Source organism: Daphnia pulicaria, chromosome 1 (assembly GCF_021234035.1).
Source record: "Daphnia pulicaria isolate SC F1-1A chromosome 1, SC_F0-13Bv2, whole genome shotgun sequence".
NCBI lineage: Eukaryota > Metazoa > Arthropoda > Branchiopoda > Diplostraca > Daphniidae > Daphnia > Daphnia pulicaria.
In genome coordinates, this window is record NC_060913.1 from 36,122,403 (window position 1) to 36,138,019 (window position 15,617).

At 44.8% G+C, this 15,617-nt stretch overlaps 1 long non-coding RNA gene and 12 other non-coding genes across 13 annotated transcripts in view; 1 reads left to right on the forward strand and 12 right to left on the reverse strand.

The window, feature by feature from the left end:
- Positions 1–15,617, forward strand: part of LOC124312173 — a 74,511-nt gene that overhangs the window by 14,701 nt on the left and 44,193 nt on the right. The gene's annotated exons all lie outside the window — the stretch shown is intronic.
- LOC124321978 lies at positions 15–178 on the reverse strand. The gene has a single exon (XR_006914338.1). It is a non-coding gene; the product is annotated as a U1 spliceosomal RNA (small nuclear RNA).
- LOC124322172 lies at positions 8,737–8,927 on the reverse strand. Its single transcript, XR_006914521.1, has one exon. It is a non-coding gene; the product is annotated as a U2 spliceosomal RNA (small nuclear RNA).
- LOC124322407 lies at positions 9,437–9,658 on the reverse strand. Its single transcript, XR_006914694.1, has one exon. It is a non-coding gene; the product is annotated as a small nucleolar RNA U3 (small nucleolar RNA).
- On the reverse strand, positions 10,413–10,531 carry LOC124321324. Its single transcript, XR_006914248.1, has one exon. It is a non-coding gene; the product is annotated as a 5S ribosomal RNA (ribosomal RNA).
- On the reverse strand, positions 11,280–11,398 carry LOC124321335. The gene has a single exon (XR_006914249.1). It is a non-coding gene; the product is annotated as a 5S ribosomal RNA (ribosomal RNA).
- On the reverse strand, positions 11,602–11,724 carry LOC124322810. Its single transcript, XR_006915069.1, has one exon. It is a non-coding gene; the product is annotated as a U5 spliceosomal RNA (small nuclear RNA).
- On the reverse strand, positions 12,299–12,440 carry LOC124322614. Its single transcript, XR_006914887.1, has one exon. It is a non-coding gene; the product is annotated as a U4 spliceosomal RNA (small nuclear RNA).
- On the reverse strand, positions 12,845–12,934 carry Trnah-gug. Its single transcript is given in 2 exon segments — positions 12,845–12,879; positions 12,898–12,934. It is a non-coding gene; the product is annotated as a tRNA-His (tRNA).
- Positions 13,127–13,290, reverse strand: LOC124321979. The gene has a single exon (XR_006914339.1). It is a non-coding gene; the product is annotated as a U1 spliceosomal RNA (small nuclear RNA).
- LOC124322174 lies at positions 13,800–13,990 on the reverse strand. Its single transcript, XR_006914522.1, has one exon. It is a non-coding gene; the product is annotated as a U2 spliceosomal RNA (small nuclear RNA).
- On the reverse strand, positions 14,501–14,722 carry LOC124322408. The gene has a single exon (XR_006914695.1). It is a non-coding gene; the product is annotated as a small nucleolar RNA U3 (small nucleolar RNA).
- Positions 15,477–15,595, reverse strand: LOC124321347. Its single transcript, XR_006914250.1, has one exon. It is a non-coding gene; the product is annotated as a 5S ribosomal RNA (ribosomal RNA).

Here is a 15,617-nt window from a genome sequence, read left to right on the forward strand (position 1 = left end):
ATTTATAGTGTGTTCAGGGAACGGCGCGAACGCAGTCCCCCACTACCAAAAATTGTACTCCCGAGTTAATCACATTTGGATTAATCGCAAGGGTCAGCCCATCCTTAGTGCAATGGAAAGGCCTCGCCCTGGAGGAACCACCTTGGTGATCATGGTTGCCTCTGAGCCAGGTAAGTATGATTGTGGATGCTTTTTCACTTTGTTTAATACTTTGTATACAGCAGAACAATTGTTACGGATGGAAATTTGACACCTCAGCGCCCTTAGGGCACCGAAATTCCCATCCCGGGACAAAGCGGTCCAGACCACAGGCAGTGGCAATTCCGACACCGTAGAGCTAATATCTCTCCCGATTCTCGATCCGAGACAATTCAAGCTCGTTTTGTATCGAACTCATTTTCTCAAATTGTACTCTTTCGTGTCAATACAAAAGTGCTAATTTTTCCCCCCACACTGATCACTCGAATTTATCGACCCGTTATTTCGCTCGTAACAATTGGTGCATCGACCGATGCGACTCGAATCTGACGCCGTCAAACGTGATTAGTGTGCCGTATCCGACCACATCTTCGACATCGAACTTCTTTTGGTAACTCTTTCGTGTTTGTTGTGTTCATTATCAATTTCTGAGCTCCGACAGCTCAGAAATTCCGTGTCACGCAATCCAACAATTTTTTGCCAGTCACGTGGGAAATTTTTCCCCCCAATCCCACCCTCTTTTCATCGTCGTAACGTGGCCATTTGGCTCCAAAACACCAAGCTGCCGCGCCGTAGCAACAGCGAACCCAGCAGGGCCCGCCAAGCTGCCCGTCACAAACAAAGCCGAGAGTCAGCAGGCGTGCAACGGGAGCGGGAACGGCAAGCAAGAAGAGCGCTGTTGATTGAAGAAAGAAGAGAGGAGGAAAGAAGGCGACTGATTGAAGAACGAACGCGTGAGGCTCAGCGAATTTATCAAGAATTGAAAAAATCGGCTAGCCAACAACAACAACTACACAGTGCCGAAAATCAAGAAGAGCAAGAGCAAGAAGAATTCATCCTGCAGCTTGCGATCGAACCATCCGAAAATTACGGTAATATCAATTAGTCCTAAGCTTCGGCTGGTTGGGCTGTTGATACCCGTCTGTTGGCAGCTAGTCCTAGGCTTCGGCCGGTTGGGCTGTTGCTAATTCACTCCGAAGCACTTAGTCCTAGGTTTCGACCAGTTGGGCTGGTGCTAATCCCAAAAATCCGAACATCCGACTCCGAAAAATTCCGAATCCGAACATCCGACGACGAAAAATCCGAACATCCGACTCCGAAAATTCCGACTCCGAACATCCGACTCCGAAAACTCCGAAAATCCGACTCCGAAAATTCCGACTCCGCATCCGACTCCGATTAATCCGTCTCTGAATTTCCGCATTCCGAATTCCGCATTTGACTCTGTCCGTCCCGATCTTTACTGAATCCCGCACCACGCAAGGCCAGCTGGCCGTCAAACGAGTGGGGGTGCAGTAAAAGCCAATCGTCTTTCATCTTCACCTCATCGATCATCATTCTTTTCATCATCGTTTCATCTCACCTTCGTTCGCCGTTCAAACTTTCTGCTTTCCGAGTTATAAGATGGACGCCGATTTAGAAAATCAGCCGGGCCCATCTGACGAATTTGACCAAAGCTCCGACAACAGCGACTCTCCACCGCTGGTCAGTGCAAAGCAATTAAAACGGGAGCGCACGGTTGAAAAAGCAAGACACACCAAGTTGATTACAAAAATCAATCAACACATCGCTGGACTGGGTAGCAAACGGGAGCTAGCAGTGCATCGCGCGTCACTAGCCGATCAACTAGAAGAATGCACAGCGGCTCATGAGCGATACATCAAAGCGCCAGATTTCAACGCAAAGAAAAAAGAAGACCCAAACGACTGGATCAGAAAATGTGAAGCAAAAACGATGGAAGTTTATGGCAAAATCGACAGATATATCCGCACGCCGCGGTCCTCCATACACTCATCGGTCGGCGACGAAGCAGCGTTTAACAACACGTTAACAAAACAACCCGAAAATCCAGACTCGGTAGTTGGTTCATCAGTTTCAAAATCGAAAGCGTCACAACGTTCCGACTCCGCCGCCATCATAAGCGAGATGCAGCAACGTCTAAATCAAGAAGCGGAGTTAAGAAGGAGCGTCGAAGATCAACTTTCAAAAGCGACGATAACTTTGACGCAGATGACCCTCGATTCCGTGAGAATTTCCAGCGAAATCGAACGCAACGCTGAGCTACAACGAAAATTCCAGCAGCAAGCTGATCAGATGGCGAAAGAAAAAAGAGACAGCGACGAGGCCGAACTTCAATATCGAACTCTGGTTGAAAAAGATAAACGAGAGACGAACGAAAAACACGAAAGGGCTATGGAAGCCGTCGACACCCGAATCAAACAGCTAGAAGAGCTGTCACGGCAGAAAAAAGAAGTTGAACGTTCCGAAAAAGCTGAGGCCCCGGGACAGGGAGCCATCCAGAAAAAGCGTGTAGACTTCAGCGGCCACAACACGGAAGTTACAGCTGAAGGGACCAAGGAAACGGACGACAATGGCAACAGAGAATATTTGATTCGACGACCAACACCAAATTTTTCTCGCGACAAACCGGAAGCTGCCAATCCAAGTTCCAATCCTGGCATTTTCAACAGCAGCACCTTTGACGATTTGAATTTAGACGGCGATCAAGATCCGTCATTCAACCGCTACGTTCCGCCTTCCTTTGGAGCGCAAAACTATCAGACGTCATTCTTCCAGCCCACCGCTCCGCTTTTATTCGGAACGCAAAACCATAGTGCGAGATTCTTCCAGTCCACCGCTCCGCCTTCATTTGGAGAAGCGAATAAAAAACCGACAGAAAAAAACGAAAGTCGGAACAGCCCGACAGTCGACTCGTCAAAATGGTCGTTCAACAACACGAAAAGCGGGCCGGCTGCTGGCAACACCCCGAACCGAAAATCCGTATTCCGAATGCCGCGACTAGATCTTGACCCGTTCGATGGCGATCCAAGAAAGTGGCCGACTTTCATCGCCAATTTTAGAGATTTAGTCAACGACGATCAGGCGATATCAAGCACTCAAAAAATGGCGCTTCTCCGAAGTTGTTTGAAATCAAACATTCAGCAGAGTCTGGGTGATTGTCTAAACGATCCAGCTTTGTATGAAGCAGCGCTTGAAGAGCTCGAGTGTACATATGGCCATCCTCATCTAATTTCAAGAACGTACATTAGAAGCATTCTTGATCTTCCGAAAGTTCCGCATTTTAACGACTATCGAGCCCTCTTAGGATTTTCTACGTCCCTGCGTGGCGCCGTGTCGTCGCTGAAAAATGGCGGCTACGAAAATGAGCTGAATTCCGGCGGCCTACTAGAAATAATTATCGACAAGCTCCCTGCTGACATTCAAAGCAAGTGGGGGAAGAAGATAGTAAAAGTACACCCGCAATTCCTGACTCTGCAAGATTTTGTACCGTGGCTGCACACCATCGTGAAAGCCGAAATGGTTGTGAAGCACGCCAAAGCGTCAAATTCTCAACCGACAGAAGGAAAAGCTGGACGACAAGACCGAAAACCGGGCCGGCAAATTCAAAGCAAATTGAATTTGCCCGTCTCACCAACGATCCTCTCGATATCGACCGCATCGAACTCGAATCCGAAACCGAAGGTTCAGAACACCGTTCAATTCAAGAACCTAAAAGAATGTCTTGTTTGCAACGGCAATCACAAGCTCCAAGACTGCAAGAAATTCTCCGATTTATCCGTAATCGCAAGGAGCGACCTCATCAAGAAAAATGGTTGCTGTCTTCGGTGCCTTGAAAAAGGTCATTTAGGTCGCGATTGTAGCAGCAGCAAAAAGTGTGGTGTCGACGAGTGTCAACACAACCATCATAGTCTCCTACATGGCGCGCCGCGATTATTTCCGAAGCCGTCCGTCAGTGCGACGACCGAAAGTCCAGCAACAGCAGTGTCGACAAAGCGAAACGACAGTGGAACCGGCGGGACCGCCGGATCGACCCATTGCTACACCTGCGCCATCCGCGAGAAGGACAGATCATGGTCCGTGCTGTTGGCCGTCGTGCCAATCACAATCTGGAATGGCAAGAAAAATCTCGACACGTTTGGACTGTTGGACCCTGGCAGCGAAGCGTCTCTTATCTTAGATCATGCGGCCGACAAAATTGGATTGACCGGACAGGCCCAAACGATCCGTCTGAGAACCTTCCATGGCCAAGATCCGGATATTCCGACGCGCACCGTCAACTTCGACATTTCTCCGAGAGACGACCAATCACGATTCAAAACTATGAATGCATTGACCGTCCCGCAATTGAATTTTGCAAAGAAGAAATGCCACTGGCCCAGCGTCAAGAAAGAATGGAATCATCTGGCTGATTTAGATTTGCCCACGTTTGACTCAGCCCTCGTCACCGTCATTATAGGGCGAGATATACGTGGTGCTCATCGTATTCTAGAAGAACGCTGCCACTCCGGAGACACTGGCCCAGACGCTATTTTAACGCCATTTGGCTGGTGCGTAGCCGGTGCAGTGCCATCACGAGTGTTCGAGGCCTCCGAAAGAAGACCCGGGATTTATCAAATCCATTTTCAGCCATCCGACTTAGAGTTGAGAGAAGATATCGCGAGGCTGTGGCAAACCGAAGCCTTCGGTGTCCAGAAACCAACTCAGCCGATTCTCTCTCCCGAAAACCGGAAGGCGATGGACATCCTTGAAAAATCTATCCGCCACACCGGAGAGCGACAAGAAGTCGCATTAATGTGGAAGGAAGAAACCGCAGTGCTGCCAAACAACTATTCGTCGGCGGTGCAGCAGCTGCAACATTTGTCCAAGCGCTTCAAACGAGACCCAGCGTACGGCGAAAAATATAACAAGGTCATTCAAGAATACTTGTCGCTCGGCCACGCTATTCCTGTCGATCCGTCTGACACAGGTACGCCCGGTCGCTTGTTTTATTTGCCACATCATGGTGTCACGTCCGTGAATAAGCCGGACAAAGTCCGCGTCGTTTTCAACTGCTCGGCTCGGCATAATGGAATCAGCCTCAACGACATGCTCTACCAAGGCCCGGATTTATTAACCAGCCAAGTCGCAGTCCTCCTCCGCTTCCGTCAATTCCCGGTACCGATTGCCGGAGACATTGAAAAAATGTACCATCAGGTGCAAGTTCCAGCAAGCGATCAATCCGCTCTTCGTTTCCTGTATCAGGCGCCTGGGAGTAACGAACCAATCAAAGTGTTCCAAATGACACGACATGTTTTCGGTGCCGTTTCATCACCAACGACGTGCATTTTCGCTTTGAGAAAAACCGCCGAAGATAATCGACATCTTTATCCGAAGGTTGCCGATCTCGTGTTGTCGAACACGTATGTCGACAATCTACTCTACTCCGCCGAAAACGAAGAAGAAGCCATTCGCGACGCCAAGGACTTCAAGGCCCTATGCCTAACCGGTGGATTTAACGTTGTACAGTGGATGTCGTCATCCCGCCGTGTTCTCTCGACAGTCGCTCCGTCCGAGCTCTCTCGTCCTCATCTCGACTTTAATTCTGAGCTGCTCCCGGTCGAAAGAGCGCTCGGCATCCTGTTGGATTGGGAGACCGATCAATTCATGTATCGAGTCGAACTGAAACCGGCATCGACCATGCGTGAAGTGCTGCAAGGTTTATCGAAGGTCCACGACCCTCTTGGCCTCATTGCCCCCGCCATTTTGCCAGCCCGAATCTTAATGCAAGATATATGGCACAGCCGGTGCGGATGGGACGACGAGCTGGACCAAGAATTCCGAAAAATTTGGGCAAATTGGACCATCGAGCTAAAACTTCTCGAAAAACTCCGCATTCCGCGTTGCATCCGCCGCGTGTCCCACCCCGTTCAGCTGGAACTTCATGCGTTCAGCGATGCCAGCGAAAATGGTTTTGGTGCGTGTGTTTATCTCCGATGTTCATATTCGGACGAAGACGTTAGTGTCGCCTTAGTGCTTGGCAAGGCAAGAGTGGCACCGTTGAAACAGTTATCGATCCCGCGACTCGAACTTCAAGGAGCTGTTTTGGCCGCTCGACTCGTCAGCACAGTCCGACAAGAAATGAATTTGATGGACGTCTCAAAAACATATTGGACCGACTCGCAAACAGTCCTTCAGTGGATTCATTCGACGTCCCGTCGCTACCACGCTTTTGTAGCTCACCGAATAACCGAAATCGTCGACCAGTCAGTGGCAAAAGAGTGGCGACATATTCCGGGCGAGCTCAATCCAGCAGACGACGCTTCGCGTGGCATTCCAGCGTCATCTTTAAACCCGAAACACCGTTGGTTTTGTGGGCCATCATTTCTCCGGATGCCCCGCGAAAACTGGCCAGCGCCCGAACAAATTTCCGAGCCCAGCTCTGACGATCCAGAAGTTGCCCCGTCACGCTGGATGGGAGCGATTTCGAGCGAACCCATCCACCCGCTAATCCGCATTGCCGAACGTGTGTCAACTATGGACAAATTCAAATCATCCGTCGGCTGGCTACGGCGCTTTGCGCGAAATTATTCGTCAAAGGTAAAGCTCCAATCAACGCCCAGCTTTTTATCCGTCCCCGAGCTCCGCACGGCAATGACGTTCGCCTTCCGCATCGATCAACAACATTATTTCGCCCGTGAGTTGGAATTTCTCCGCAAAAGGCGCCCATTGCCCGTCGATTCAAAGCTGGTACATCATACCCCCTTTCTCGACGTCAATTCCGTCATGAGAGTCGGTGGCCGTCTAGATAGAAGCGCATTCAACGAAGATATGAAGCATCCTATCATCCTCCATCACGAAAGTAAATTGGCCCGATTGGTTATTCGTGAGCGACACATTTATCTCGAACATTCGCGACCTGATCGCACGCTCCACGATGTCCGATCGCGGTATTACATCCCGAAGCTGAGACGTATTATAAAATCCGTCGTCGGAGAGTGTGCAAGATGTCGGCTGTTACGCTCAAAACCAGCCCCGCCAATTATGGCTCCTCTTCCGTCTTACCGTCTCCGCCCGTTCACTCGACCATTTTCCGGAACGGGAATAGACTACTTTGGACCGATGACCATCACCATGCTCCGACGATCGTTGAAAAGATGGGGCGTGATGTTCACCTGTTTAACGACCAGAGCCGTCCACATCGAACTCGCCGAAACGCTGTCGACCGACTCGTTTCTTCTCGCTTTCTGGCGATTTGCAAATGTACGAGGGTGCCCTGGTGTCGTTTATAGCGACAACGGCACAAACTTAGTCGCCGGCGAAAAGGAAATTTCCGAAGGTCTGGCGCGGTTCAATCAAGAAAGAATTGGATCGAAATTGGCGAAACGCGGCATCGAATGGCACTTCTCTCCTCCCGTCGCGCCGCATTTTGGCGGTTCATGGGAACGCCTTATTCAGTCCGCAAAATCCGCACTACGCATCATTCTCAACGGTCGGACAGCGTCCAACGAAATTCTGCAATCTGCCTTAGTCGGGGCAGCAGCGTTAATGAATGGACGCCCTCTCGAATATGTCCCGGTCGACCCGCAAGATCCCATTCCGTTGACCCCCAATCATTTTCTTCTCCTCGAAGCTCATCCGAACGAACCTCTGGACGTCATCGATCTGTCAGAAAAACCAACCACCAAAGGATGGAGAGCAGCTCAAGATCTTATCACTCATTTCTGGCGTAGGTGGCTCCGCGAGATCGTCCCGAAACTTAATTCTCGATCAAAATGGACAGCGCCGAATCGAAATATCGCTGTCAACGATATTGTCTTGATTGTTGATCCAGCCACTCGAAGAGGTGAGTGGCCGCTCGGCCGCGTCCACGAAGTCTTTCCCGACCTCAACGGCACCGTTCGCTCCGCATCCGTCGCTATTTGGTCCGGAAAAGGCACCGAAACGAAACTTTGGACCCGAGCGGCTCATCAGCTGTGTGTGCTGGAAACCGAAGAACGCGATGTTTCGGACATCCGAAACAGGGCCGGCTGTGTTACGGATGGAAATTTGACACCTCAGCGCCCTTAGGGCACCGAAATTACCATCCCGGGACAAAGCGGTCCAGACCACAGGCAGTGGCAATTCCGACACCGTAGAGCTAATATCTCTCCCGATTCTCGATCCGAGACAATTCAAGCTCGTTTTGTATCGAACTCATTTTCTCAAATTGTACTCTTTCGTGTCAATACAAAAGTGCTAATTTTTCCCCCCACACTGATCACTCGAATTTATCGACCCGTTATTTCGCTCGTAACAACAATATTGACAAAGAGTGTTCAAGTATTTGACTGACGTTTAGAGAATACCACCCACTTTCTTTCATCGACTTGAATTACGAACTCGAGCAAAATATAGTAAATAAAGCTCAGTATTTATTTCATGGTCTTGATCTTTGCAAATACTTTTCAAGAAACAAATTGCTTGTTTTTTTTCATTTGGTCGTCCAATTGGCAAATAAGAAAATAAGAAAATCGACTTTTCATATGAAAATACACGCATCTTCATATTTAAAAAAAAAACATCACATCGAAAGATGAACAGTACTAATTAGTTAACACAATCAAGTACGTATTTTTTTATGCTTTTCTTGATATTACGAAAAAAATACAATTAGAAAAAATTACAAACATGTCTACATGACAGTTTTGCAATTATACATGGTCTTTTATTATACGGTGCTAAGACAATTTCTGTTTTATTCAATATGTTCTCCCTCATAGAGGGTGAGCCGATCCCGGAGGTACTGCAATACCGGGTCAACCCGTGGCGGGAGCAGTGCAAGCACTGTATTCCCACCGTATGCCAAAAATCAGTTTAATATTCTGGGGTCCATTTGAACCCGTATCAGATATTAAGCTGATAAGAACAGATACTACACTTTGATCTTAGCCAAAAGGCCGAGAAGCGATAATGTTACAAGGATTACTGCCCAAAATAACCACTGAGGTTCAACACATTTCCGGTGGTGTACGAAGAATACTCATATCACTCAAAACATTCAAGAAATGCTATAAAATATTGAGTTGTTCATTTTTCCAGACGCGACCACTTGATGCTTATAAAGTTCATTTTCATTTGTTTTATTATGCTCATACTGTATTAAGGGAGATACAATTTACGCTGAAGGCGTTGCAAATTTTACTCTCGTTATCACACTAGGTCCTTTTTTTCAGAATATGGCTTTGCCACGCCACCTGACGACAAAAGCTCTGAACGATAATTAATCATGATTAAATAACAATAACTAAAAGAATGCAATACGATCATAAAGTCATGACACATCCTCAAATTGACCAACCTCACTTTCACAATTTATTTTGCCATACAAGCAGATGATTTAAGGACACGAATACCTGGAATTATTATTAAGATTTATCTCTTTAGATTTTCAAGAATTTAAATTTGTTTTATCATCTCAACCACTCTGAACACGCTAGTTTCCTTCCGCTATTTCACATGGATTTAACGGAAACGGTCCTCAATGACTGTGTTTGATGCTGTCGAGACAGCTACACTCACAGCCTGTTTCACGCTCAGAAACCAGCGTCTTAACTCGTCATCGTGGGTTGAAAGGAGACAAGTTTCTGGTGGGAAACAAGTCAAGATATACTACAGAAATGATCCTGTGAAGTATGATCTTAAATGCAATGTTATTTTGCAGAACTCTAAATAAGGTTTGTACGATCAATGAGCTTTGGCGTAAATTACAGTGCATAGATCGATATTTCGGAATATTAAATTGAGATTTGCAATACTTGACGCACACAGTACATACATTGTCAGGTCTTGCATTTTGTTCATTTATTGAAACACCGAGAAGCTCTTTAATAGTTATAGAACAAGTGACGAGACCAATTTTGGACACAATAAAGAATCCGCGTGCTCATCAAATCAATTTATTACAGTAATGTATTATCGATTGAGAGCCCATTTATCAGCTGGGTGTTTGGCGTGCACCTATAATCCTGCTTCGGGGAGGCTTGGTAGAGTGGATGGCTTGAGTTTAGGAGCCCTGTTTCGTGATACCGCATGTTGATCAGGTGCCCGCACTAAGCTTGACATCAGCATGGATCTGCTAGAGGAATCTAGTAGGTGCAGGTTAGCTAAGGAGGAGCGTAGTGGGTCAGGAGGGAAACCTAGCAGCCAAAAGTTCCCGTGTTCGGCAGTAGTGGGATCGTGCCAGTGAGTGGGCGTCATGCAACAGCCTCAACAAAATAGCCAAACCTCTATCTTTTTTTTTGTCGTTAAAACTACCGAGATCAAACAAACATGCGTTCTACAATATATGGTATCATTAATCAAAGTCCCAGCAATACCCTTTTCAACTAATACCTAAAGAATACATTATATTCCATGTCTCATCTAACTTGGGGAGCAAAAATAAAATTACACCATGCCAACAGCATCCCGTATTCCCAAGCGGTCACCCATCCAAGTACTAACGGGACCCGACATAGCTTAACTTCCGGGAGCTGACGAGACCGGGTGAGTTCTATGTGGTATGGCCGTTGACATCAATTCAGTCGCCATTACCCGACCATATTCGCCTCTAAATCTAGTTCTAATGCTTGCTTACTTTCTGTTCGAAATACACACCAACCTTAGCCAAACAAACGAGGACATATAAGTACATTTGTCAATGGACAACCGAATATAAAATTTGATAATATTTCCAAACGCCACTATTTTTGGCTAACTGTCATTTTTAATTTTCTCGTTCCGGGGATGTCCGATCAATGAGCCAACAATCCAAGTGTCATAAGGCTAACGATTGCTTCCCTTACTTAGCTTGCGTTGCATAAGGATCTCAGAGTCAGAGAGATTAGATAGAGCTGCCCGAAGAAACCACCAACGTACAAGCCTCTCGGCTGTGCCGTGCGCTTCGCGCTTTACTTAGCTTGCGTTGCATAAGGATCTCAGAGCCAGAGAGATTAGATAGAGCTGCCCGAAGAAACCACCAACGTACAAGCCTCTCGGCTGTGCCGTGCGCTTCGCGCACGGCGTTTCAAATATCTTTCAGCAACAAAGAGGTTGGAGGACGTCTAGTAGCCTCTCGGCTGTGCCGTGCGCTTCGCGCACGGCGTTTCAAATATCTTTCAGCAACAAAGAGGTTGGAGGACGTCTAGTAGGCAATATCCAGTAAAAAATACGTTCCTTCCATTTTCAACTAATGCCAAAATAATACATTGTAGTCCATGTAGTATCACCCATCTTGGGAAGCACTTCAATTCAATTGGATTCACAAAAATAAAATAATTCCATGCCAACAGCATCCCGTATTCCCAAGCGGTCACCCATCCAAGTACTAACGGGACCCGACATAGCTTAACTTCCGGGAGCTGACGAGACCGGGTGAGTTCTATGTGGTATGGCCGTTGACATTAAACTAGACGCAATTACCCGACCATATTCGCCTCTAATCTATTACTTGTGCTTGAGATTTATCTTTTTGAAATACACACTAATCTTACCAAAACCACCGAAAAACTATCAGTTTGTCATTTTACAAATGTTGTCAGTATGTAGTAGTAGAATATCTTTGTTTCCGCATACAGACGTTTTTAATTTTTCATTTATTCAAAGTGCCCAATCAGAAGACCGGGCGTTAAAAAAATAAGTCATATAGACTCATCAATGCTCCTAACCACGGAAATCTTTAGTAAAAGGCGAAAGATTTATCCGGGTATTGATTAGAAACCAGAGTAAATAACAGTGGTATGCCTTGTATTTATATTCATTTCAAAATTTTGAAGTGCGCTTGTAAGGTTTTTTTTCGAAACATGCGTTTACATATCAAAATCCTTGTGCAATTCTTTATCAATGGGTACAGTTATTTTAAAGTAAATATCATGTATAAAGCTCGTTAACATGTTTTTGAACGAAACAGTTGTGCGCAGTGTTATTTTTGAAAAAAATGAACGATCTTTATGGTACAAGCCCAACACGTAGGTGGTGGGATCAGATGTTTACCCCGACATTCACCCTACAGCGGTTAACAATTTATTGAACTTCCCCTTTAAACATGGTGGAATCTTTTCACCTTGTCATTTGGAATCACCTTTTCAAATATTTTCCCCGTGTTCACAATGTTCCAACTGACTGATATTAATGGCCTTCAGCGAACGAATTAATCAGCCTTGTCTGACGTGCAATACCAACTAAATGGAAACAAAAATCACTTATACGATTTCACTTTCACCGTTTAATGTTATAAACACACTATGCAACACTCCAATTTTTCTAACTGACTGTAATTTTTTTTTTCTTGTACGCTGAAATGCTCCTGATGGAGCTATCAAAAATTGCCGACGACAAAGATTATTTCACTTCATCGTGGCGGGGTATTGGTTAAAGTTTTCAACTAGCAATAATCACACCTCGGGAGACCCTCATTGGTTATGATATTGCCACTGCGCAAAGCTAAATTATAATCAGAAAAGCAAGTCTACTTAAGCATTTGCTGAATTCGTTCTGCTTGGACGTGTTGGACCAACAATTTCGTTCAGAAATATTCATTTAGATTACCCTAGGCAAATTTTAATTTCCATCTCCCATTGGACTAATACCAACAGGGGACAGTTCATTACATACATGAAATAATTTTTGTCTTAATATCGGGTCAAATACTTGAAATTCTGTAAATGTGTATTTTTCTTCCATACATTTCAACAACTTCCTGCACACACAAAAAAAGGGAGGGGGAATTTCAGGTTTTCATTCCAAATTGTTTTTCACATTATGAACTATTGAAGTGAGCGAGCATTACTTTCCAACCAAACAAAATTTATAGTTAATCTGCGTGTTGACGTGAAAAATCAGTTTTCAGTGCCGTGACCAGGATTCGAACCTGGGTTACTACGGATTCATATCTAGTAGGTACCACAACGTAGGGTCCTAACCACTAGACGATCACGGCCAATCCATTGGCCATGATGATTTATATTAAAGTAGCTAAACATGAATTTCATTACTTTGTTGTTTCTTCCCAGAAAGAAAATCTGATGCTTCGCGTATTCCCAAGCGGTCAACCCTACCGTTTACTAACGGGACCAGATTTAGTTCAACTTCCGGCAGATGACAAGAATTTTTCTTACATTTATAGTGTGTTCAGGGAACGGCGCGAACGCAGTCCCCCACTACCAAAAATTGTACTCCCGAGTTAATCACATTTGGATTAATCGCAAGGGTCAGCCCATCCTTAGTGCAATGGAAAGGCCTCGCCCTGGAGGAACCACCTTGGTGATCATGGTTGCCTCTGAGCCAGGTAAGTATGATTGTGGATGCTTTTTCACTTTGTTTAATACTTTGTATACAGCAGAACAATATTGACAAAGAGTGTTCAAGTATTTGACTGACGTTTAGAGAATACCACCCACTTTCTTTCATCGACTTGAATTACGAACTCGAGCAAAATATAGTAAATAAAGCTCAGTATTTATTTCATGGTCTTGATCTTTGCAAATACTTTTCAAGAAACAAATTGCTTGTTTTTTTTCATTTGGTCGTCCAATTGGCAAATAAGAAAATAAGAAAATCGACTTTTCATATGAAAATACACGCATCTTCATATTTAAAAAAAAAACATCACATCGAAAGATGAACAGTACTAATTAGTTAACACAATCAAGTACGTATTTTTTTATGCTTTTCTTGATATTACGAAAAAAATACAATTAGAAAAAATTACAAACATGTCTACATGACAGTTTTGCAATTATACATGGTCTTTTATTATACGGTGCTAAGACAATTTCTGTTTTATTCAATATGTTCTCCCTCATAGAGGGTGAGCCGATCCCGGAGGTACTGCAATACCGGGTCAACCCGTGGCGGGAGCAGTGCAAGCACTGTATTCCCACCGTATGCCAAAAATCAGTTTAATATTCTGGGGTCCATTTGAACCCGTATCAGATATTAAGCTGATAAGAACAGATACTACACTTTGATCTTAGCCAAAAGGCCGAGAAGCGATAATGTTACAAGGATTACTGCCCAAAATAACCACTGAGGTTCAACACATTTCCGGTGGTGTACGAAGAATACTCATATCACTCAAAACATTCAAGAAATGCTATAAAATATTGAGTTGTTCATTTTTCCAGACGCGACCACTTGATGCTTATAAAGTTCATTTTCATTTGTTTTATTATGCTCATACTGTATTAAGGGAGATACAATTTACGCTGAAGGCGTTGCAAATTTTACTCTCGTTATCACACTAGGTCCTTTTTTTTCAGAATATGGCTTTGCCACGCCACCTGACGACAAAAGCTCTGAACGATAATTAATCATGATTAAATAACAATAACTAAAAGAATGCAATACGATCATAAAGTCATGACACATCCTCAAATTGACCAACCTCACTTTCACAATTTATTTTGCCATACAAGCAGATGATTTAAGGACACGAATACCTGGAATTATTATTAAGATTTATCTCTTTAGATTTTCAAGAATTTAAATTTGTTTTATCATCTCAACCACTCTGAACACGCTAGTTTCCTTCCGCTATTTCACATGGATTTAACGGAAACGGTCCTCAATGACTGTGTTTGATGCTGTCGAGACAGCTACACTCACAGCCTGTTTCACGCTCAGAAACCAGCGTCTTAACTCGTCATCGTGGGTTGAAAGGAGACAAGTTTCTGGTGGGAAACAAGTCAAGATATACTACAGAAATGATCCTGTGAAGTATGATCTTAAATGCAATGTTATTTTGCAGAACTCTAAATAAGGTTTGTACGATCAATGAGCTTTGGCGTAAATTACAGTGCATAGATCGATATTTCGGAATATTAAATTGAGATTTGCAATACTTGACGCACACAGTACATACATTGTCAGGTCTTGCATTTTGTTCATTTATTGAAACACCGAGAAGCTCTTTAATAGTTATAGAACAAGTGACGAGACCAATTTTGGACACAATAAAGAATCCGCGTGCTCATCAAATCAATTTATTACAGTAATGTATTATCGATTGAGAGCCCATTTATCAGCTGGGTGTTTGGCGTGCACCTATAATCCTGCTTCGGGGAGGCTTGGTAGAGTGGATGGCTTGAGTTTAGGAGCCCTGTTTCGTGATACCGCATGTTGATCAGGTGCCCGCACTAAGCTTGACATCAGCATGGATCTGCTAGAGGAATCTAGTAGGTGCAGGTTAGCTAAGGAGGAGCGTAGTGGGTCAGGAGGGAAACCTAGCAGCCAAAAGTTCCCGTGTTCGGCAGTAGTGGGATCGTGCCAGTGAGTGGGCGTCATGCAACAGCCTCAACAAAATAGCCAAACCTCTATCTTTTTTTTTGTCGTTAAAACTACCGAGATCAAACAAACATGCGTTCTACAATATATGGTATCATTAATCAAAGTCCCAGCAATACCCTTTTCAACTAATACCTAAAGAATACATTATATTCCATGTCTCATCTAACTTGGGGAGCAAAAATAAAATTACACCATGCCAACAGCATCCCGTATTCCCAAGCGGTCACCCATCCAAGTACTAACGGGACCCGACATAGCTTAACTTCCGGGAGCTGACGAGACCGGGTGAGTTCTATGTGGTATGGCCGTTGACATCAATTCAGTCGCCATTACCC